Below are 24,523 nucleotides of genomic sequence, written 5' to 3'. Positions count from 1 at the left end.
ACTGCTGAAGAAGATGCTGCCCACTGCTGCTGAAACTGCCCCAGCCAGTGGTTACCCTCCTTTCAGACCTGATATTCCCCATTAGGGAACAATAATGCTCTCAAATATGCAACACTTGAGCAGGTAGCAACCTACGACAGGGTGAGGCTGGGGCAGCAGGTTTTTGGGGTAGTAGCTGAAAGAGAACATGTGGTAAAACCCGAAGTTTCCTTGCCTGGCTTGCACGGTCCTATCACGGAGCTCCACGAACACGGGAACATAGTAATTGGTTTGCAATCTGTACGTCTCTTACTAGTTTAATTCAAAACTCCTTATGTATTAGCTTGAGAGGCATTTTCAAGAGCATCTCAGCCATTCAGACACAACCCATTGAGAGCCAGAGTCACATTTAGTTGTCTCGGTCATTTAGACGATTTGAAAATCCTACCTTTTAAATTTTTTTTTGCCATCGTGGGCTATGTCCGCCTCCCCTTAATGTTACGCATCTAATCAAAGTACCCAGATGGGGACCTGAGGTGTCCAAGACTCTCCCTACACACAGTTTACACAGGGACAGGCATCTCTGGAGATTGTCAGAGCCCACCTGAGATGCAGAAGGGCTTTTTACCTCTCCCTTGACCACAGCAGGAGCATTGTGCCAACTACACTTTACCTAAGCACAGTGTCTCCATCAGGTGTTAAATGAAATAAGCCTAGGTCACCTTCCCTTATTGTATTTCATATCCATATATACACACATATGCATATCTATGTATAACTACATATTTATCTGTACATACAGACATGCATATATAAATATGTGCGCTTAAGCATTCTTCAGCACAGCTGCTCTTGGCATGCTTGCACTCAAGCAGTAAGCTTCTCTTGCAAAGAAATTAACTGATCCAAGTCAGGACAGACTCTTATTTCTCTCCCTTACCTTTACAAAACCTCTAAGCCTTTAGTGGGTGCGGGTGCCTTTCCCAACACCCTTTTGTACTGGCATAGCTGGAGTCATACACAGCAAAGAAATTAATCCAATTAAATTTAAAAAAAAAAAAAACCAAACCCAAACAAAACTAGAAAAAATAGTTGATATAGATTGAAGACAGTGATAAAGATGTGTAGTTTTGCAGATCGCTCATGAACTTGGCAGTACCTTCCTGATGATCACTTCTGTGTGCTCTCCTGAGATGCCAACAGAGCCAAGACCTAGCAAGTGCTTGTTTGCAAGTAAGCCCTCCACTTTTGCAGAGCTTTAATAAGGAAAGAGTCTTTTCATCAGTACATGGTTTTGCCTACTACCTACCAGGCTAAGTCTCCACACGAATAGATTTGCAAGATAGCACAGCTCTCACACAGTTAATGCTATTACAGACGTGTCTGGCAACGTGGAATCTAGCAATAGGAATCAGCCAAAAATACTGTCTCGTTTTTGTTTTTAACATAAAAAACTGGCACTCTGCCCTGCCATTACAGCAGGCTGCACCAAGGGCAGATGAGAGGGTCTTCTGCATCCTATCAGGGTCTCCTCACATCCTATTTATCAGACGTCACGCAGATAGTACTGCAAAGTCAAATTCTGTATTTCTACTTAAAATATTGGTCATGTTTTTGCAGGGCACTCTCACCATCAGGTAGCCAGATGGAATCACAGTCTGTTGAAAAGAAACAAACACAGATCAATAACTACAGTCTGATTCGTGTGCTTTAAATATTGTCAAAACATGCATGAGGAAAAGGCTGGTGGCCTTAACAGCAAAAGCTCGATGCGCTCCAATACTCCTGTACAGGGAACTAGCATCCACAGGAGCTAACCACAGAGGGAGAAATATCTGCAAGCCGACAAGTAAATAAATAAATAAGGATGGGAAGCGTTCAACATTCTTTCAGCCATTTATATTTAATGATCTCTATATGACACAGTCTACAGTTCTCCAATAACAGAGCCGTGCAACACATGAATGAGAACAGGAAAGCATGAACTCAGAGATCAACCCCAACTCCTCCGGCTTTAAATTGAAAGTAACAGTCCTTTCCCTATTGATTTTTTTTCTCCTCTTTCATTTGTGAAAAATTGATTTTTCTCGCTTGCGTTTGCTGAAGTGTCCACACCTGCAGCTCACTGTTTGCTTTAATCTTGGTTCACCCATACTTCCAAGTAAGCCATGTCAAATAAGCACCTGGGAGCCCCTGTCCCACACTCACTGGTGGTCTTACCAAGTCTCAGAAATCCTACCCCTCCCACGTTATGACCAAAAGATGAGGAGGCCGCTCCTGCCTTCCCAGAGGATGCTCAGAGGCCCCTCCAGTAGCCGGAGACCCTCAGGACAGAGCACACGTCACACGTTTTTGCAGAAGGCCATCTCAGAGCAGCACCAACACCTGCGGAAGATGCAACAGGAGCTCTCGCTCCCCTGGCAGATCCCAAGAAAGCAGCAGAGTAACAACCCCAGGCTTCCCATGCCTGAACGCCCTCAGGAAACCTGGCACTAAAAAGGAAAACCCTGGAAGAACAGCAAATTTGGGGAGGTCGAGATGAAAAGGCGGGAAGTACTCACACAATAAAGCCCTCACCACAGCTACTGCCCGTTTCTCTTGCTTTCTCAGTGATGGATTTAAAAAAAGAGCCCACATCACACTTTGCCGAACTACTCGGTTCCTCTGAAGACAGCTGGACTAGCTGGAAAAATGCCAGACAACTGCAGTCCTTCAAATCCTGTGGCCATAAGACTTTAAAATTGTAACATACAATTTAAAAAAAAAAAAGTTTGACTGGAAATTTTCCAATGAGAATGATTTGGGGATTAATCCAAATAATAATTGAAAAAAAATAATTGAGGCTAAATCTGTGGTGCTTATGAAATACTAATATTTTAGCACTGAATCCCTCCTACGAAAAAAAGGAGCTCTTAATTCTCAAACCAGGCCAGCCTGTGCGGCAGTATTTATGATGTGCGCACATGTCCGCTCTGAACACGTTATGGCTTATTTCACTTTTCAGCTGAACTAAGACTTACAGATGTGAAAGGCATTAATCCATTTTGGCAATCAATCTCTTTCATGCTAAAAAACCTGCACATAGCACACAAAAATACTAATTTGTGTGTAATAGGCAACTGAATTTTAAGGTAACTAGCCATGTTCCAAGCTTATGCATTTAAAAACCTAGAATATATTCCTATTCCAGTATCCTTGGAGCATTAACTGTTTGGGGTTTGACTTAAGTCAACTTATTTTAAGTCCTTCATGACTGTTATTGTCTTTCCCTGGCTCTATGGTCCAGAGGCACAAGTAACACACGAATTATAGCGTAAGCCAACAGTTACACAATTCTACGGCTCATTTCTCAGACTGGCAAAGGAAAGGAGACCGAGTAATCGTGACAAAAATCAACAGATACGTAAATTAAAAATCACATCTAAAAACCTAATTACCTATTCAAGATTCACTATAAGGGAACACATCCTGCTTGTACACTATGGGAAAATTAAACAAGGAAATTAAGCAACACTGCAGGTGTCAAAGGGACAAAGCCCCCAAGCGAGGGGACCTGGGGTAGTGGTCCCCTATACGATTACATCCTAAATGGACAGCATCCACACGGCACGTTGCACTGCGACTCCTACAGTGACATCCGCCAGTACACGGTGAGGGGCGATTCATCTCTTACGTAGCTCTGTCCTATTTGGTTGATTTTCTATGCAGCAGCAACTCCCAAGGGAAAAAAAAAAAAAAAGCTCAAGTTCTGCCACAATATTATTCATTAAAAAAAGAAAGTGTCTCACCCCACGCACAGATGAATGATTCATCGTTGTGCCCTGAGGAATATCCAGGCCAAATGAGGATGCCAGATAAAGAGACAATCACTCCACAAACCAAGTGCAGAGTAAATAAATAAAATGAGACCTCTTCCCTTTCTGAGAAGGGGAAGAAGCATTTTTCTGTGAGTTTGGGTCTGCTCTAAACTTCAGAAAATTTAGTGTGCAACAAATCTTTCGTTGAAGCAGTAACTGAGAACAGAGATTTATAACACAGGACCACAAACTCTGTGGCAAAAGGAGCATTCATCTACTCTTCAAGCAGTTAAGTTGAGCTTTGCTCCACGAGTTCTAAATGCCAAACTACGCTAACTAGGAGTTTGGTGGCCCTCAGTTTCAAATGTAGTCAAATGAAGAGAGTCAGAAGAGTTGAACTGCCCGTGCAGATGTGTCCATCTCTGGAGGGACCTTGCTACATGAAGCCCACCTCTGTACCAGCACGATGGCTTGGGCTATCAGCTTGCCCTGGTTCCCAGGGGAGCCGCGGTGCACGCAAACCAGGTTGCTTTTGGAAGAAGCTAAACCAGAAGCCCCGCTCCAGCTGCACACCAAATGCACTCCAGTGGCCAGCGGGGTCATAAGGGTCCGCAATAACAACTGCTTTCATCATTTCCATCTGCTTCTGCTGCTCCAGATCACCTGCTAATGTAGATGTAGCCTCCAGCACATCATTAGGTGAGACAAGTCTAAATCTGGTAGTTTCAAGATTCTGCAACTGCTTCAAATCCCTTTTAAAATAAACGCACACTGCATGACATAGGACATATGTTTTGCTAATATTACCAAATCAGTATTTGTTGGATATTTTATGGTTCCCTTTACTCTCCTTGACTCCTGCTGCTTCTTTGAACCACCTTCCCCTATCTTCCATGTGGGCAGAACATTTAAGTTTGTTTGCAACTAATTACAAAATCATGGGAAAGGAGCTCAAAGGCTGAAGTACTGAAGCTGAAGAATTCCGCAGCTTTGCCCCTGGGAAGTAACAGTAGATGTCCTGGGAGCATGTAAAGAAGACACTGCTAGACTTCACGGACATCCTCTGATCAAAAATGCAGGCATCTGATCAGTGGTACCTTTGGGCAGCAGCACATCTGAAGCCATCACCCAAGGCTCCCCTGACTACCAAGGGGAGGAAGAAAGGCTTCTAGAGCTGAGCACAAATCTCACAGCGAACTTCCAGGTGTGCTTGGTAAAACGACTAGTCCTAAAAGGAAAAGTTCAGGTCAGGTCATTGCAGGTAGGTAGCCCTTGCACAAGCATCAAATACCACCACGAAGAGCACCGGATCACACTATGCAAGATACTTTTCCCACTTGCAAGATTAATATTTCAATAATAGTATTTGCTTTATGGCTATAGCACTGTTATACACTGGTTTCCTATAGATATATTGATTAAGTCATCTTACTTAAAAGGACAACATCCTATATTCCTTTTAATCCTCATCTACCTTTAAAGCATTTTCTTTTTTATTTTCCGTTCGCCTCCTTCACTATATATCTGGAATTTATATGGAGCAATACATAGAACCTACCTCTTAAAATACCTGTCAAACGCAAACTTTTTCTTGTTACTATTTTGTGAATGTAACTACGAAACTTACACCTTGATGGTCTGAAGATGCTCTTTGCTTTAACTCATTTTGTCCAACAGGCAGAACAAAACAGAGTATGTGGAACATTCTGACCACAATTATTTATAATCCACGAGAAGCTTTAAAAACAAGACTTTGGACTTGCTCCTGCCTGACCAGCTCTTATTCATCACCTCCCTGCCCTGCAGTATATGTATCATGTCCCTCAATAATGGCTGAGAATAAAGAGAACTGCAACTAATGTGTGTTGAATTCCAAAAGCCAAGACGTAAAATATATGAAGAGCAAGTTGTAAGCTGCTCTAGTAAGATTGTTTTTTAATTTTAAAAATTAAAATTAATTAATTAAATAAAAATTAAAATTAAATATCCTTCTCTTCTGGATAGTACCCTTCTTTGTTAAAATAGTTTTTAAAAATATGAGACATTAAATATATATATTGTTTATATATATAGTATAAATAAATATTACATATTTATATACTTAGGTATATTAAAAAAAAAAAAAGAGTCTGCATGAGACCACCTTCATGCAACGATCTCCAAATTTAATTAATTTCCAAAGCAATCATTTCCAGAGCATTAACATTTCAAATGACTAAAGCACACAGTGAGGTGCAGAAGCACTGAGCACTTCAGTAGCTTCCTATAGGAAGCCTGCTGCAGAAGGAAGAATGCATCGTTATCGTTCCAGCTTCTTGTCCTGAAACAAAAATACAGCTTCAGACTTCTTCCAGCCGAAAACTGAGCTGCTCTGAAATCAAAACAAATGCCACTGTCTTGACAAACACTAGGTAACAACTAAACTCAGGAAGTGCTTTGGCATTAAGGAGCCAAATCCTTGTCATCACATAAATTTTAGGTGATTATTTTGTAAAGAGTTTTACAACTGCAGAGACCAACGTACTAAGAGTAAAGCCTCTCTTATAACATTCTGGTGCTTTTTTTTTTTTTGCATGTTTGTTCCTAGATAACAAATACGACAGTCTCAAAAAGAGTTATGTGAATTATTAGTGTATTTAAATTGTTTGCCCCAGGCAGGAAAAAAAGATCACGCAGTTATAAAACAATCTCAAGTCCACCAACCATAAAGAAAGCAAAATGTAGAAGGTATGAGGATATTTAAACAAATGGAATTAATTCAGGTCCTTTGCTCTGTAGTATCTGAGCATCTTCCAAAAGGACATAAAGAAACATAACTAACATCTGTCATCTTAAGCTTAGTCTCTCAAATCTTTCCTCGGAAAAACCAGATGTGCGCCACAGGGTTTGGGGGATTTGGAGTTATTTCATTCTTCTTTTTGTGCCCCACATGCACCTGCACATTTGTTTATTCTTAGTCATGAGAACATGGATGATTTGAGAATGACCTCAGGAAAGAGGGATGGAGCAGCAATATCTAGAAGAGTCTGAGCATCATTAAGGAAATAGATGGTCTGTAGCAAGAAATGGAGAAATGTCAGAAAGGAGGAGAAAAGAGGAGATACAGCTCATCTTATCCAAGATGTCTTGTTGTATAAAAATTAACACACACTATGTGCATCTTCAGTTTTCTGAAAGGCTAGGAAAAAGGAATGTATTTGGCGAGATCCAGCTTTTCCAGGCTTCTCTAAAGGTCATAAGGTATAGTCTCTTGAACATGCTCCTTTCAATTCAACCATCTCTCGCCGTAAAAGCAGTTCCCCTTATTTTTTCAGTAGTCTTTTAAGGCAATCACAACCTGGGTATCTGGAAACATAGCTCTGAGCTTCAATTCTTTTCCACATACTGCACAAGGAATGCTCTGCCTCCCTCCTGTGTCCTTGTCATTCCCAAAACAGTCCAAAATTCCCACTCTTCGGGATCTGTGAACCAACAAAAAAGTTGGAGAAGTCTCTTGCTGCAACCCTGCCATGTTCAAACAGGAAAGAGCCCCAAACAGGAAAACATAACCGCAACATATTTGATAACAACCACCAGCATCGCCTGAGGGGGTCACTTAGCCTTCATTTCATCTTTCAGGCAATGTAGGTAATTTAAAAATAACAGAACTGTTAAATGGCTATGCTACCACAGACTCAAACACCTAGAAAGGAGATATTTATGGTCACCAAGTAATATTAAAGTTTAATCTCCCTGTCTTCAGAGCAGAAGACACTCAAAAAGAAAAGTGGGAAATATGATTCACGACAGGGTGTTAAATCAGACAATCTTAACTGTAGGGTCACACAAGCATTGCCATGCTAACTCTCTCATGGTCACTTCCAGAAGGAAGCTCCTACCATTCAGCATCAGATTTTCCATGCTTGGGCTGTGCCTGGAAAGCAGCGTTTGGTCTGGAAAGGACAAAGAGTACAGCTTTCTGCCCAATTTTGAAGCACAGGAAGAGGCAAAAAGGTAACCATGTCCAGAACTGAATTCCTCTCCTCCATCATGACTGTCACCATCACCACCAAAATGCCCTAAAAGATCTTTCCCCCCCTAAAAATCGTATTTCATGTAACGAAATAGTGCTGGTAAACTTTCTTGCATCACTACGCTCACACCCCAGAGCTTTCCTTACTGGTATTTCTGTCTGTCTGCCCGCCACCTGCTCTTTGGTTTCACAAATGGATTGTTAACTTTCTCCTCCATATGTGGGCCCTTATTTCTGCCCTCAGACTTCTGGGCAGGTAGAATTCACTTTGGCCTTCCAAAAATCAAGTCCTGTTCTGGTCTATCAGCCTGCTTTTAAGTTCTACATCTCTGAGCCCAAACCCCAACAGCCCTCAAATGCCTTTTGAAGCTAAATTCCAAAACGGGAAGCTCTGGAGAGGTAGGTGGGAGCAGCCAAAAGAGGAGTTTATCAGAGAACCTGACAAATTTTGCTTAGGAGGAAAGAAAAACCTCTTGTAGGTGTCTGCTACTTCTAAAAACCAGTGGCTCATGCTCTCACAGGCAGCTGTCACCTGCTCTGGTCGGAGCAGCAGCACGCGGGAACTGCAAACCTCTTCCTTCCCACTGAAGGATGTCCAGAGACGTGAGAGGGGCACGATACCCTCGTGCCCACGGCATGCCCGTCCCTCCCCAGAGCCTATTTCCCACACCCACTCACACCCCTTGTCTCTCAAACAGATCCATCCTCCGGTCCTGCTGCTTTCTCATCCCCCCGATCCAAAATGCCACCAGGTCTTTGCACGCAACCACAGGTTGCTTGACTTGTGCCACAGCAACAAGAAAGCAAACCCAGGCTTCTTCACCCAGATGAGGTGCTCCACCAAACCCCTGGTGCTGGGGGCTGGACTGACATAGGCAAGGAGGAGAAAGGGGGTCCAATCCCCAATGCACCCCCTACCTCTCTCACAGGCTCTCTCAGGCCACTGCGAATCCTCTGGGCTCAACTTTGTCAGCTACTGGAGTCTACAGTAAAAAAAAAAACAAACACCCAAACCATAAAAAAATAAAACAAAACCTGCACTGTCAGCCAGGATTTTCAGAGGAGGCTGGGCTTCTCAGAAGCATCCAACTCGAGACGTCTTAAAGCGGTTAGATTTTATGTGTGCTATTGCTCTCTTAAACCTTCTCTTTAAGGCTGGGAAGCACATAATCGAGAAACCTAAAAGACTCTTGTGGCTTTCAGGAGGCGTGGGTGTCAATGCAAAACGGCACTCTGAACTTTAATTGTTCCGTACAGACATTACAAGACTAATTTGTTGTAATAGATTTAATGGTATCACAGCCCTCTACATATTTGCATTGCTCTGCAATATGGAAGTTTTCCAACCCAGCAGCTTCAGATCTGTATCACGGGGCGGGGGAGAAACCCATGGCTTTAGGCACGTCCCCGCCTGGTAAATTTACAAACATAAGAAGGCAGCTAGAAACTGTTCACTGAACTTCCCAAAAGACAAAAACTGATCCAGCTGCAGAATTCATTTCTTAGCACAAAAATTACAATGCCCAGTGACCACCTCTGTCCGTACACAGCTAGGCACAAGGGGTTTGTGCTGTGCTCTGCAGTAAACAGAGGTCTGGGCAAATTCAGAAAGTCCAAAGTCCAAAGCTCCCAATAGCAAATGTGCTCCTAATAACTGTCTTTTAAGGTATCAAGGACTCCAGCTTGAGTAATTTCTCTCACCACAACAGCAGAGGTATCAAAGAGGAAGAGAAAGAGGTTTTTAAACATGTTGATCCCAATAGATTTATTACACGATATGCCAAACAAAGCCACATAAAGAATATTTGTAAAGGAATTCCACGTTCTCGACAAAGACGTCGCAAGATGGGGGACAGCCATCAGCACCCCCGTAACCCATTAAGACATTTTATGAAAGTGACTGCTACATTTAACCAAGCCAACGTGAATCTAGACCACCCCTAACTGCACATTATGCGCAAATGCCGCACAAGAGCAAGGTATGATATATAAAAAGGCCCTAATCTAGTTACTCAGTTACCAAACGAGGTGCAGACCGGCCAGATTCGAGCTCTTTGTTCCTCCCTCCCCAGCTGGAGAGTTCATCATCCGCCCAGCCCACATGCCATGCTTGTAATTCAACCTCAGCAGTGACCAAAACAAGCTCAAGTCGGCACTTTCCTGACCTCTGAGGAAGCAGATAACATCAGTCAAGTTCAGAATTAACTGTCTGCTAAGTTTCGTCAAATTTCCCTCCGACACGGGATGCCAAGTAAGAACCAAACTACAAACGTGCAGCGACTTACCCTGTGCTCCCCCCGCCCCCGCGCTTTCCTTTCCGCACTGATTTCATGCACGGCACTTATGCAATTCATCAGCTGAGCTTGTGGCAGGTTAGCAGAGGGCAGCGGGGACAGGCTGCCCTTTTTCTGACTCCCCGGGAGGGGCGAGCAAAGCGAGGAGCGATGCCACAGGCAAAGCAGAAGCGGCGCAGCGCACTGAGCTTTGGCAACCAGGTACCTGGCCCTGCAAGGACCGAGGCGAGCCCAGCGCAGAGCTACAAAATGGCAGAGATCTCATAGAAGTCGGTACTTACCTGGAAGAAACAACAGGCAGGACTGAGCCTGGTACCACAAAAGGTTCAGCATCCTTTCAAGCATTCACAGTAACGCACCAGAAAAAGATATGCAAGACTAGAAAGAGTGAAGAGATTAACAGGCTCCAGAATAAAAAGCCAACAAAGAAAACAAAACTTCTTTTCAAAGGTGACTAATACCACCCCTTACGTGAAATAATATAGCAGGTTAAAAAAAAAATCCATGCTTCCACCACAGTAGAGAAACAGATTTGCAGTGGAAAAGCTTGGCCAAAAATTCTTCATTTATCTTTGGCAATTTAAACCATTTTCACATAAATGATGTTAAGGAGGCAAAACTGACTGACGCTTTCTTTCACAATAACACGTCAGCCAAAAATCCCGGCTCATATGCCTCATTTGTTATTGTAGTCAAAGACTGGGAACTTCACTTCTGATTCTTTACGCGTAAATATAATCTAACTAGAAAACATGCACCACATTGGGATAGATTCAACCTTGACTGAGGTGTGTAGCTTCCAGGGATTTCCCTTCACTTAAACAGAAAAAACGCATCCCTTGTATGAAATAAAAATTACTGCAGAACTTGGAGTTTCTTTACCGGCTTTGATCTAAATTCCAGGTCAGGCTGCCAGTGACATGTATTCGTGTGACATTCAAACGATTAAGATGAAACATTATTTCAACAGTCAGGCGAATGCAGCCTGTCATTTTCAGAAAGCATTTTACAACAAAACCACTTGATTTCTGCAACAGAACAAAACCACTGACAGGAGAGGTGAAGTGAACAGCAAACTGCAAGGAGCCCATCCTCTCCATTTCTACTGAAACAAACCACAACGATGGTGGCCTTCCTCTTTCCCCACTCCTCCCCAATGCCAATTCCATATTAAAAAAAAAAAAAAATTAATTGGTGTTTTTGAATTATTTGATCTTTGATCCTTTCCTGTCTTACAACAACCGTGACAGATGCAGAACCAGAAACTTTTATTATTATTGGGAGCCAGAACTCATGTCTCCTTCACATGATGTCTCTCACTGGTATTTAAACTTTTTTTTTTTAATCCGAGTTTTCAGCAGCCATGCCTGCAATTCATAACGAAAGCCACGGTGGAATCTTTCAGGGCTGCCAGCAGTTGTGGTTACCCCGCTTCTTATAAACACGGCGGCTTCCTGCCAAGGCTCCCCTGCTACATCAGGATGAATCATGGCATCCTTCACCATCGTGACCCCCGAACACAGTCAAGCCACAACTCTGTCTAGTTCCATTAACTACACATCACAGTGAGATAGCGCTTCTGTGCCTACCTCCGAAACAGCCTGACTCTTCCCTAAGCCAGCTGAGAGGCTGCCAGCAGACTCCTTCAGGCTGTGTACAGTTAATAGTTAGTATTTTCATGTTTCAGAAATAACAGTTTTCACTAATTGCTCGCAATATGAAGTTCATGGTACACCTTTAAACATGCTGTGGTGGCAAATATGTAATCCTCAAGGCAGGATCCTATGCATCATTCACTCTTCTAACCCTGCAGATAAAAGCACACGAGATAAAGCTCTTGATTAAGTGAACAGTAAAGAACAAAAGCAACTTTTTTTTTTTTTTAACTAGGTGAAAAGAGGTGAATTAAAAAAACAAGCAGAGCATCTTATCGCTCTTTGGTGATCCTGTAGTGGATACATTTATTGCACAGCAGGACATTAAATGTGTTTTCCTATATACTGATAAATTATAAATTACGTGTGTCCTACTTCTGGTAGTACCACTTTTCTGATTATCTCCTGCAGGACTGAGTCAGCTAACAGCAGCCTTGGCACTTCTGACCTTTACTTAGTCAAAAAATTTCCATTTTGTTGTTTAAATCAAGGATCCTGCCTGCAGCCCCCCATGGTCACCACTGCACCTACCCACAGTGACTCGGTCAGTTCAACAACGGCATCCCAGCAGCTTGACGCCAAGCCACACACATGTGAGGCTGAGACCAGTTTCTCTAAATGACAAATGTTGACGTGCCCCTTCAGTACTTCTGGCTGAGATGTTTCCAGCCCCTTCAGATCACTCCATCTACCAAAACCTCAACAGGGTTGAAATGGTGATGCTGTCAATCAGCAAGAAAAAATTTCTGCTGCTGGGGGAGCAAAGGAAGGAAAAATAAAACCCACCCTCCCTCACTTGCTTGCTGTGTGCCTGCACCTCCAGCTGCCTCGGTGCACTGTGTCAGTGGATGAAAATAGACGGGCCTGACAACTTCGCTGGCTCTCTCAAAGAGGCCAGTTGGCAGAAGCAGCAGTCTGCTCCTGGGTAGAAAAGGGTGGGTCTAATATTTCCTCCCCCCCAAGTCTGAATGTTCACTTCCCCCCCCCGCCCCCTTTAGTCAAAATGAAAGAAAGAATTTCTCTTTTGAACACAAAAACTGAAAAAGCCACACATCTGCACACAGGTGGCGAGTAGGAAACCTTCGCAAGTGTCATCTGGTTCCACAGAACCTAATCTTCCCTATCAGAAAAAAGGAAACCTAGAAGTTACGACTGCAGAGATAACTTTCCAAACACAAGCAAGCGTATCACGAGGCAATGAGCGACAGAAATGCTCCCAGTGCTACTGTTGTACCTTGCTATGCCGCTTCAGAACAAAAGCATTCCTCTCCAACCCCAAAATTAACAAGCAAGCCCAAATTTCACACTGCTGCTGTTCTGCCATAATGCAGGGAGACTATGGAGAAGCAGATTAGCAAAAGAGATAGAAGGGGCTATGGGGCACACGAAAATCCAACAGGACAGTTAGGAAAAGCCTGCAAGACTGGAAGTGCCCCAAACACCTGTGATGCACCCAGGAGTAGGAGGAGATGGAGATTCAGCCTCCTAAACAGTACAAAATACTCAAGAAGATGACTTAAATAAACTTTAAAAGAACATCTGTGTCGGTAAGCTTCGCTCCAACAAGACCATAAATCACCAGGGGATATTTTACGATCGATGCTTTACACCTCAACGCACAGATCGGCGCCGAGTGCAAGCGCCTGCGACGCATCGCAATTCCACAGCCCTGCCTCCAGGCAAAGCCCGGAGCGCGCTGCCACGGCTGCCCCCGACCCCAACCGCCGAGCTCGCGGAGCCGCGTTTCGGGGGACCGCGGCAGCGCCTCGCTTGCGCGCGCCTGGCCGGAGGAGCCACCTGGAATTGTGCTTACGGAGCAGGTGGCACAGCCAACACCCTTTTTTGGCCCGTGACCACTCCACACCGTTTTCGGGATCAGACTACCAAGGACGTGAGTCACCTCTGCGAGATTTCAGCCGGGGCCCAGGCGCGGTCACGACGCAGACAGAAAACGTCGCTGCTCTGGCAGCGGTCATCTGTGCCGATACAGGAGTAGGTTTCATAAGGCAAAAAGGCTCGAACTGAATTTATGTAAGAAACCTTACTTAACCATCTCAGTACCACACAGGTCATTTTCCAAATCATCTCTCCACTTCAGATGCTCCACAGACGTTGCTAAAGCTGCCAGGTTTTGGAGCCTATTTCTCATCCAAAGTCAAAATGACTAAGAGGCTTTCAGAAATTTTTAACTCGTGATTTATGTCCAGAAATAAAGACGTGGTGGTTTGAATAGACAAATCTACTTATTTCCAATGGCCCTCTTGAAACTGTTGGTACAACAGCACATACATGCTTAGTACAGAGGTCATACACAAGAGATCGCTTCTAAAAGGCACTTCTGGAATGTCATTAGAGGACCAACCTGCTTCCCCCCCAAAACAGACATCCACTAGCAGCATCTCAGGGGTAGCACGTTCTCAGCACATCCCTTCAGCAGGTGGTACCGAGCGTCTGTGGCCTGTCACGATGCAGGACCATAGCCTACTTTTCTGCCATCAACAGTCTGAAGTTGCAACGGAAGAGCCTTCTGAAGAAAAGGGGGGAATTACACCAAAAGGAGGAATGGTGATGGACAGAGAAAGAAAGAAAAAGAAAAGAGCATCAGCTCCAAATACTTTTTTTTTTTTTTTGGTGGTCTGTGCTTTGTTCATTTTTAAGGTAGAGTTACTTGTCACGTACAGGTGACGGACTAAAATCCAACATATGTTAGTTACATGGAGACGCTAATTTTACTATGGAGAGGAAGCTGAACATATTTATTGGACTTGGACAGACCTGGAGACTGATCCCATCACTAATTCCCATCTCCTGTCTGATCTTCAGGTGTTTACTCTCTGAAGCTTTCCTACCGCCACCGAAAGGGAGCGTAAGTCATCTGGGTAGGAGCTTTCTGCCTGCGCCCTGTATCTGCTAACACTGTGTTCCAGGTTCTTCATCCTTTAGCCTTCAAAGCCCTCCTTTTAGAGAGAATCAAGGCATTTGGGAGAGGGCTACAAGAGAAACTAGGAGCTCCTCAGGGTGAAGGACTGAGGAATGCACCACTGAAAGACCAAGAAGCCAAGCAAGTCCTAGATCCATTGAGAGACGCCAGGAAGTAGGAAGGAACTGGACATGGAACTGGTCTGAAGAGCAGCCGTGACATTCGTGCCAGAAAGGCACCATCACAGCAGCACGGCAGGCGTCGGGGTCACCTATCTCACGGCTGCATAGGCCTTCATACTCCTTCCTACCAAAAAGCACCCTTAAACTGTTCTCATCTTATAAAGCAAACAGGAGTAAGACAACTGTGGACGGCACTTTCTTCCTCTTGTTTTGCTATACAGACTGGGCGTAACGATCCAATAACAACTTGACCATAAGCAGCTCAGAGGTCCTGGCCCCCACACTAGCAAAAATTGTTTCTGACATCCCATCCCACATTGAAAGACTACACGTAAGCACGACAGAGCTAGTGACCACCGCAGGACACGGATAAGGGTCTGGGTCTACCAGCACCGAGCTGCAACTATGGCGTGAGCCATCTGTCTGCAGAAGACTAGTGGGGTGCCACGTACGTGGAAGCTGGCCACATCGGGGCCTGGCCAGCTGGGACCTGGGCCATCTTCCAAGCCTGTTGCTGTTGACTGCTGAGAGTCACAACAAAGGGGTCTTTTCTACCCCAGATGAGCCATTTGCAGATCTCCGACAAAAATAAACCAAATGAAGCAGATAGGTTGCCACGTGACGAGGAAAACTCAGTAAATAGGAAGATCCTCAAGTACAGAACTGCAAACTGGAGATAGCCCAGAGCTTGAATGAAAAGCAGATGGAGCCCTTAGACGCAGCAGGACCCCAACGTACCTGGAAGAACTTCTGGGAAGAAATACTTTTTTAGTATTTTAAAGCATCTGGCCTGCACACAGCAGAGACAAACCCAACTTGTTCAGAGCAACAACCTCCACCTGTGCTTACAGGTAAACCTTTGCAAGAAGGGTTCCTAAGTAGGTTCCTAAGGAGATACTTCTACTTTTAACAACACAACCATTACTTACCCGTATGGTTTAGCGCTACCCTGTGAGAGCAGTCTTCTGCATAGCTGCTAACTGTTCTGTGAACACCTTCACGGGTTGTACCTTTTCTGTTAATACTTCTGAGAGTTTTGTGCTGCAAAAGAAACTAACCCCAAGCTGACAGCCCAACAGCATAGGTGGAAATCCCAGCAGCAATTCATTTGGTAGGTTACTGGCAGATGAGCGCAACCACAGCCCAGAACGCAGTGTCTCTGGCCATGCAGGCTGTCAGAGCAGCGTCAGATCACTGCAAGACTAAGGTGAAGCAAGCTTTGTACATCACCGACAAAGTATTACTAAAGAAACACACACACACACACACACACGTGGGGATACCAGCAATTAAACACTGCAAAGGTGCTGGGAACTGCCCACTAAGGAGTCGTTTCACACCAGTCACACCCACAGCCCACTGAAATGGCTCAGTGGTGCAAATGATGCCAGTGATACAATCCTAGTCTGACATTGCAACCGGGCCACTGAATGCAGAGCTACCAGCCAGGGAAGGCAAGTAACACTTCTTCCGAGGGCACAGAGACCCTGCTGGAGATGCACCAAGCTCCTAGCAAAGGAGAGTGGCAAGGTTTACAAGCCTTTCGCAGCAGGATAGAGAGACACAGAAGCAGCAGCTGGGAAGCAACACAGCTGCAATGAGTGAGAGCACTCGGGAGAGCGAAGGGAGTTCCACAGCGAGGCAGCAAGTCAGGCTGGCCAACCTCGCCCAGCCTACACACCAAAATCTCCACGTGCTTTGAGAAGCACAAAACACGTACCTCACGCCTTGGAGGAGTTGGGGGGAGACAACGGTGGATCCCCGGAGGTCTCATTTCTCCAGCGCCGAACACAGTGCTCTGCGTGAGGGGGTCCAGCAATGTTAGCCTCGGCAGAGCCTGTTGACTTGCCTCCTCCTGCAGCCATCTGCTCAGGTCACCCAAACCCCTGTGCCAACACAGCCCTGCTTCTGGACATACGATGCGGGTGCCTCGCAGAAGTCGCACATGAACCATGTATACTGATCCAATCACTTCAGCACAGTGATCTACCTTCTCCTTGCCACCTGAAACAGCCCAGCTGAAAGCTGGTGACGTTGCACAGAGCAAGGGATGGGCCAGGGCTTCCCTGCAGTCTCCAAGAAAAATTTGGGTTACATTTTTCATCTGAGCTTCAGTGCACGAGTTTGCTGGTGCTCTGTCCAGAATACCAAACCCACCAACCAAGTGGTACTGGATTACCTTACTGGCTACTTCAGGGAAGCCTGACCACAAACTTAAATTATCACTTAATCAGTGCTCTAAAAATAGTTGCAGAGGAGGGTCGATCCACAGAGAAAAATAAGCTGTTGAGAAGAACAATGCTCTGGCAATCACCTCAAATTCACTATTCATCTATCCTTTATGAGCTGCTCTTGGGAATAAAGGAAATTCATGAACTTGCCAGATAAACCTTTCAGAGGGAGGAGAGGAAGACAACCATTTCATGCCCCTTTCCCAGTCAACACTGAATACACTTACAGGTGGGTGAAGGGAATACGAGAAGGAGTAAACCTCATTTATAAAGAGATGGATCAGAAGGAGTAGGGAAGAAATTCAGAGAAAAAAAAAGAAGGAAAAAAGCAAGTAAGTATTTAATTGAATAACTCCCGTTAAATCATGGAACAGAAGGTCAGGAATTCAGAGCAAAAGGAAAGAAAAGGGTAACTAAATGGAAGATTTACATGTGCATGTTCACACGCTACTACCTCAGTGCCTGACTGATTTGATAACCATCCCTTGCATATTATGCAAATTCAGTTTTCAAGAAACCTTTATCCTTTACTCAGGGCTTGTGGTGGGGATACATCAAACACCACAACTGTAGCACTCTCTTAGGTTTTTTTATTCAATATTTTCTGCATTATCCTCCTCAACCAAGAGGAGGATAATGCAGAAAAAAGGCAACCTCAACTACTCAACTTGTGCTGTAAACTAAGGGTGGATTTTCAGCTCACCTAACGTTAGCTATCTAAGCACTTCTAACTAAAGCTAACAGTCCAAGGCTCCCTCTGTAGTCAAGGAAAAAGACAACCACCTCCAGACAGCAATTTATTCTCTTTTAAGATCCCTTTCTGTGACTGGTGGGAGGAAACACCCTTTGGAGACCTGTCTGTCTACCACTGCTGATAGAGGACATCTAGGCAACGAGGCTAAACCAGACCCCCCAACTGCAGTGACTGAACGCAGGGGAAGCAGCTTTTACCCTCACAGTCTGCAAGGTGACAGAACTACTTGGCACTTGGAAGAGAACAACCTAGAGAAAACATCATTTGCACAAAATACTTAGGTCTTTAACTCCTCAGAGGACAAAGAAGGGGATGCAGATGCGGGTCAAGGACTGCTAGTGGAAGGATCTTTAATATTCATGTTTACATCTAAGGCCCATTCTTCAATTCAAAATTAAGTAAAAACCAAAGAGGTTCGCTAGTTTCCTGGCGAAGCACGCTTGGCACTTAATGTCTTTTCTGATGTTTACAAGCACAGAGCACAGTGAGGGACATCTGCCACCACCAGCACACCTTCCTGCAGTCTGCACGGGAACAACCAGAGGACTTGGCTCCGACTGATCCCCACTGACAACATGAAGCCTTCAGAGAACGCTGCCAAAAACTCAGTGTAACAGGATGATGAAGACTGGTGGAGACTGCGTAGAGGAAGGTAAAGGAGAAATACGTACCATCAGACTCACAAAGTATTTCCACTTCTCTGCAACATGGCAGGGGTACTTTTGAGCAGAAGAGGGGAGAACGAAGCTGATGGCAACACTCAGACTACCATGATTTGCTGCAGTACCATTAACAAACTGCGCTCAATTCATCTCCTCTGGCTTCTTTCCACCACATTTTATCAACTTGTTCAAAGGGAGCATTAAAAGCTCTTTAGTACCTTGCTACATTTGCTACTGCTGAGCAGAAGTAATTGCCAAGTAAGATATCTATCTGCCAGAGCCTGCTCATGCCTGAGATGGTAGAGGTCACGTTCTGGAAAAGTTAGACTTTGAACTTTTCCAAGTTTCTAACTCCCACTGTAGTTACACGCACACGTAAGACAACTGAACAGCACAGAAAAATGGAGGCGAAAATCAGAGGTGCAGCAGAGCTGCCGCCTACCCCACAACAAGTTTTACTTCTGAAACTATCTGAGCAATTTTAGGAATTTTTTTTGCCCCATTTTCAAATCACGCATCTGAAAAACACAGCTGTTAATTACGATCAGTGAAAATATAAGTGATCCCTGAAATACATGCTGGCCCCTTGCACGCCCAGTGCTGCCTCCCCTCTCCCCCCTGCTCCCTCCCCCAAAGATGCACGGAAGTACCAAATCCCATTCAGGGCTCCTTGAGGAAATTCTTTGTCCGTGATGTTTTCTCTAAAAACAGTCCACAACCGCCTTTCTTTTTTACTTCCAACGTAGCGGGATTCAATTTCAGTGCCCCAGCTGCCGCGTGAATCAGAGGGGAAGGAGCAAGCTTTGAAGCGCGGCCGCACAGAGGCCGCCTCGCAGGGTGCCGGGAGCTCCAGCACACAAAGCACCAGCACCACAGAACCACAAGGGCCAAACCATTACAGCACGTCACAGCAAACGCCTCGGCCGTGGAACCGGGCCTGGGCAAGGCAGTCTTGCCTGAAGATATCCTTACACATGCAGTAATACAGGCCGGAAAAAAAAAAACCAAGCATTTAACCTCCGATGGCATTTTCAGCCAAAAATGTGACTTCAAGAAGCTTATTTTTTTTACATTTCTTGTTCAGCTCTACATGTTATGGCATAGGAGTTAAGCACCGTATCAGTAGCTAATGTCACTTGATAGCCTACTAAAGCTTTGTTAAGCATGAGGATTTGCATGCTATTATCAACAATGTCATAAACTTCCCAGACTTCTGCAAAAACCTCCCCGCTGCCATTAAACTGTTAACACTGTCTCCCCCCCCGCCCCCTTTTTTTTTTTTAAATCTCAGTTGCCGACCAGACAGCATCACATTTTGCCTTTCCCATTCCCACTGCTGCTGCGCTGCAGTGCTGCGCTGGGAGCCCTCTCCTCCACCTGACAGAGCCGCCCCAGCACCTCCCCTCCTGCCCACAGGGCTGCAAACCCAGCAGGACCAATCCTGCCTCCAAGCACCCTCCCCGTCTATAGAGCAGGCTCCAGCACCAGCACGAGAAGCGTGCCGAAAGCCCAGCGGCTGCCACCGGCGTAGCTGATGCGCGCTCTCGCTTTCAGTGGACCTGGGGCACAACTTTCTTACCGATGGGCTGGTTAGCAGGCTGCTGGGTGGGGGTTTTTTGAGCACCCATCATTAAGCCCAACTCCACATTAAGTCCTTACCCAGGAGGACTCAAAGTCTACAAAGACAGGTACAGCAGAGAGAGACAGAGACCAAAAGATGCCCATCAACAATAAGGGAAAAAGTTATCTCCTTGAAAAATAAAAAGTTTGAGCAAAGATGACAGATTTGTATGCATGTATCCTTTGGGCTGGATACCAACCAGTAAAGTGAAATAGAAAATGAATGTCCATCATGAATACAGACAAGACGTGCCAGGGAACAAACAAACAAAAAAAACCCAGCGCAAAGGGTTGTAAAGGGGTTTAAAAGGTAAGGGAAAAGTTATCTTGATGTATCTCAGGTAGATTTGATGCAAGGAGCTGCTTTCTGAGTAGAAGGGAGAAAAAAGAGTAGGTCAAGAAGAGCAAAGAGCCAGTGAGAGCTGTGAACCATCACTGCTATGGGCTCGCTTGATGTGCAAGCACCAGTTGTACCGAAATGACATAAACACCCAAGAAAGTGCAAAGCAGTTCTTGTACAGCACAGCGACAATCAAATGAAGGATGGGTGAAACAAACAGAAAAGACTGTATTTATATATATGAAAATATATCTAGAATAGCTACTTAGATATATATATATACACACACACACAATACAGTGCATTTCGTGGTCACTTACAAGAGGGATTTGTCTACCTTCAAACTTTCTTTTCCATGATGCTGATGTGCTGAGACCTCAGCTGTTTTTCCACTTGTTTTAACTTCTTTGGGCTTGGGTTTTTGGGGTTTTTTCTTCTTTGTGATAAGTATCCCCCTCATTGCTCTCCCGTGTGTTCCCCCATTAGCCTGCTTGTGTCCATCTACTGCCAGCTGTCTCACTCTTAAGACTCTCAGGAGTTTGTTTGTGGACCGCTTATCAGAAGGAGATCCTCACCTGTGACCAGGGCTTGTACAAATAAAACAAATAAATTATTTGAAAAGGAAACATTTATGATGCATTTATGGACAATATTCTCCAACAAGACAAGAAAAGCACAGCTCAACTCTGTGATGATGCTGAACTGCTGATTAACATAATTGAATAGCTTTTGTGCTTTCCAAGCAGATTAAACAATTTACAGTCACTGAGTCTTTGGATAGACCCAAATGAGGAGATCAGCTTCTCTTCGAAGGGACCACCCATGTACTCTGTGTTATTCTCCATGGCCTTCTGATCCAGCACTACTGTTAGCAAAATTGAAGCGTGCTTTGGGTACCGATTTTAATTATAACAAACCTGTATGAAAGATCTCGGCAAATGGTTTGATCGTAGTGTTCATGCACTTTCTGAAAGACTTACTGAACAGCAATAATCCATTTGGATGCACTGTAACTCTGACAAAATTCAGTATAAAGACAGAAAAAAGTATTTTTGAAACTTCATTTGTCTAATTTCAGTTTAACACAGTACTGATGCACTAAACACAAATACGGTAACTGTTCATGTATTTGGTATCTTGAGAGAAGGATCAAAATTTTTCTTCCTCTCTTCATTCTAGTAGAATCACTGACAAAAATCACATACTCCCCAAAGTCAGCCTCTCCAATATTTCAGCTCCTTGTCACTGCTATGCTACAATTTGCAAGAATTAAAACCCAAATCGCATTTTCATCTCTTTGAAACCATTATCCAGGTAAAATTCATAATTCTTTAAAGTGACATGATGTGAGGTACATCTAATACCACTCTCAGTTTGTACAGATGATAATGAAGGGAGCACCCTTTTTGAAAAAGGGTAACTACTACTTCCCTGGCATTGACATTAAACCAAGCTTTATGCCTGTGAGCAAAAAGGCAAAGGATGCAAAGCTAGTAATTTCTTCGGCTGCCTCTCAGTTCATTCCCAGATGTGGAAGGGTAATAATTGTCTCCAGTTACTTACGCAAGAACTTTTAAGTAAATAAAATGCTTCTCGCAACTATCCTATGTTTATTTACAAATATATGCACATCATTTTTCAGTGTCTCAATATGAAAACTAATACTAGTAGCTGAACTGTTTCAAAAGCAGACGCACATTTTCAGTACCCAACTTCAGAAAGCCTAAAAATTTACCTGCAGGGTAACTTTACTATTTCAGTAAATGAGCTGAAACAACTCTGCACCTCTAGACCGCACCCAGACTGTCTCAAGCCAATCTAATATCACCTCCAGTTTTAGTACCTTTATGAGAGTGCTCTTCTCCCTCAAGTATTATCAGCAGTATTTGAATAAGAGAAGAATGAATGCTAAGACCATTTCCCAGATTCATACAGACAACCTGTACCAGGGTTTTTACCTTCTTCTGCATGCTATTGCATCATTAATTTATATCAGAGATGGGAAAGAAGGGCTACAGGAGAAGTCAGTCACTGGTAAGTGAATTTGAAGAAGGCTGTTGCTCAATTACCTGGTTAGATTTCAAAAAAAAGAGAAAGAAATTACACACACAGAGACTAATTAAGAGAGAAGAGCTGGCAACAAGACAGAAGGAACTTCTAAGTGTTATAAAGAATGCAAGTGTAAGCTTGAATCAATAGTTTCTTCTACATATTATACTCGGGCAAGATGAACAATGCTAAGTTCCTACTGCAGGATTTTTTTTTTCTTCCCATTGAAGTTACCTATACTCTTAGACAGTGAAATGAAAGCAGACAACGCACCAGTCTGTGTTTCATTCCTTTGGTATCACCTGCATTTTTTTAAGACAGCACAGTTACACATGTGAATGAAGGCCTCTATTTACCTGCTGCGCTTTGATTACTAATGAGGAAGCAATGTCAGCTCAAATTTTCAACTGTGTCAAAGAAAAAAAAAAAATCAACTTTTTTTAACCTGAAGCCCAGACACAGTGATAAACCATGAGAATCAGCAATTTGTACGTGTACAGCCATCTATACTACACTTAACTAAGCACCAAGTCTTTAAAACCCTGAAGAAAAGTTACCTGTAAGTATCTAAGAAAAGAAGACAGCAAAGGCGGCCCCCAGAGTGTCTACAAACTACACGATTTTTCACTATTATAAAGCCAAACAACATGATGAAACTATGAAGGAACAACTTCAGTTTAGCTACAGTGACATTCAGGACACACTGACTGAAACACCACACTCCCCATGCAAAAACCTGCTAGTGACAGAAGTGAATATCCACTTGTATCAAGAGTTAAACTCCACCATGCAATGTCCCTGCTGCTTGCAAATTAAAGGACCTGACTTTTTTAAAGCACAGTTGTTTCAAAAAAATCCCTCAGTGGCTGTTTTAGGTTTTGACATGCAGTGGTTTATTTCCTTTAATAGATACTCCTCTATCTACTGTGTAAACAGCGAGAGCTTCACTGTTTAAACTTCCAGTAAATCCAAGATTAACACACTTCTTTTTTTCCCATCCCACAGTTTTTCGTCTATTTGGACAGCACCTCCAATCCAGCACCCGAGAACCTCTGGTTCAGAGAGCCGTGCCCTCCAGACCCCCACGAGGACGGAGCTACTGCTGCTACTGAGCGGGAAGGGAGACGGAGCCAGGAGAAGAGGGCTGATGCTGCACCGGTGCACAGCTCTGGGCAAAGAGCTGCTCTTAGACCCAAGCAACACGGGCATACCCCTGCAGAGGCACAGGCTCTTCGGCTGTGAATTACGAAACCCACCGATGCGTATTTTCGGCATTCCCACGCGCAGAGGGCACGCGGTACCCTGGCACTGCCACCGCAGCTCTTGCGATAGTTCAGCTCTGCTGAGAGGCACAACCTTATTCCCTCATCCCCTGGTATTATGTTTGAGTGTACCTGGGTCTTGCTGTCCTTGGGTCTTCTCTGTTATTGGTATTCTCCTGAACACCCTGTTGGCAGGTGGGAACCCAACCAGTTCTCATATTCGCTAGGAAGCCCCCAGATGCCATGGGCCACTCTACCTCCTATTAGCCCCACACCGAAAGCCGCTCCTTTGGTCCTCCATCAGTTCCTGCAGCTCTCCTTTCTTGCTTGCTCATCTCTTTCCAAGGACTTGCTCTTTCCCTAACTCTTCCCCCTCTTTAGTTCAATGACTACTTCAGTTCAGAAAAAAACCTGTAGCTCAGTAAGAAGCAGATGCTCCCCCTCCCTCCTCTCCATTCCCACCTCCATCTCAACCCACCACACACGGAGAAATACTGATAACGATGCAATTAAGATTCCTAAGTCTTGTCCCCATTCCTAAATCTTGTCCCCAAAATCTCAACCTTCATTAAGTTTGGGACTGTCACTATGACTGAGTGAGGTGCACCGCAGTGTATAAACTGCCTCTAGTAAGCCTGGAGAATGCTATAAGTTCTTACATATATAGGAAAGTCATCTTTCTTAGAAACAGGGCCAACTGCTCCTAACCAGCTTCACTCTTGTTTTCATACAGCCACCCCAGCTGCATTCTATGTGCAACCGTCAC

General features: G+C 44.3%; 1 protein-coding gene across 12 annotated transcripts in view; it reads right to left on the bottom strand.

Annotated features, from left to right (window-relative positions):
- The window catches only part of KLF12 (KLF transcription factor 12), a 249,685-nt gene that overhangs the window by 204,566 nt on the left and 20,596 nt on the right, over positions 1–24,523 (bottom strand). The window contains exon 1 of one of the 12 annotated variants that reach the window (XM_069802562.1): positions 10,364–10,382. The exons of the other annotated variants lie outside the window; for them this stretch is intronic. The gene's annotated coding sequence lies outside the window, so the exon portion shown is untranslated. Of the gene's footprint in view, positions 1–10,363; positions 10,383–24,523 lie in introns of those variants that run through there. 12 annotated transcript variants of the gene reach the window in all.

The sequence above is a fragment of the Haliaeetus albicilla genome, chromosome 15 (assembly GCF_947461875.1).
Source record: "Haliaeetus albicilla chromosome 15, bHalAlb1.1, whole genome shotgun sequence".
NCBI lineage: Eukaryota > Metazoa > Chordata > Aves > Accipitriformes > Accipitridae > Haliaeetus > Haliaeetus albicilla.
This window is presented reverse-complemented; position numbering and strand designations above follow the sequence as displayed.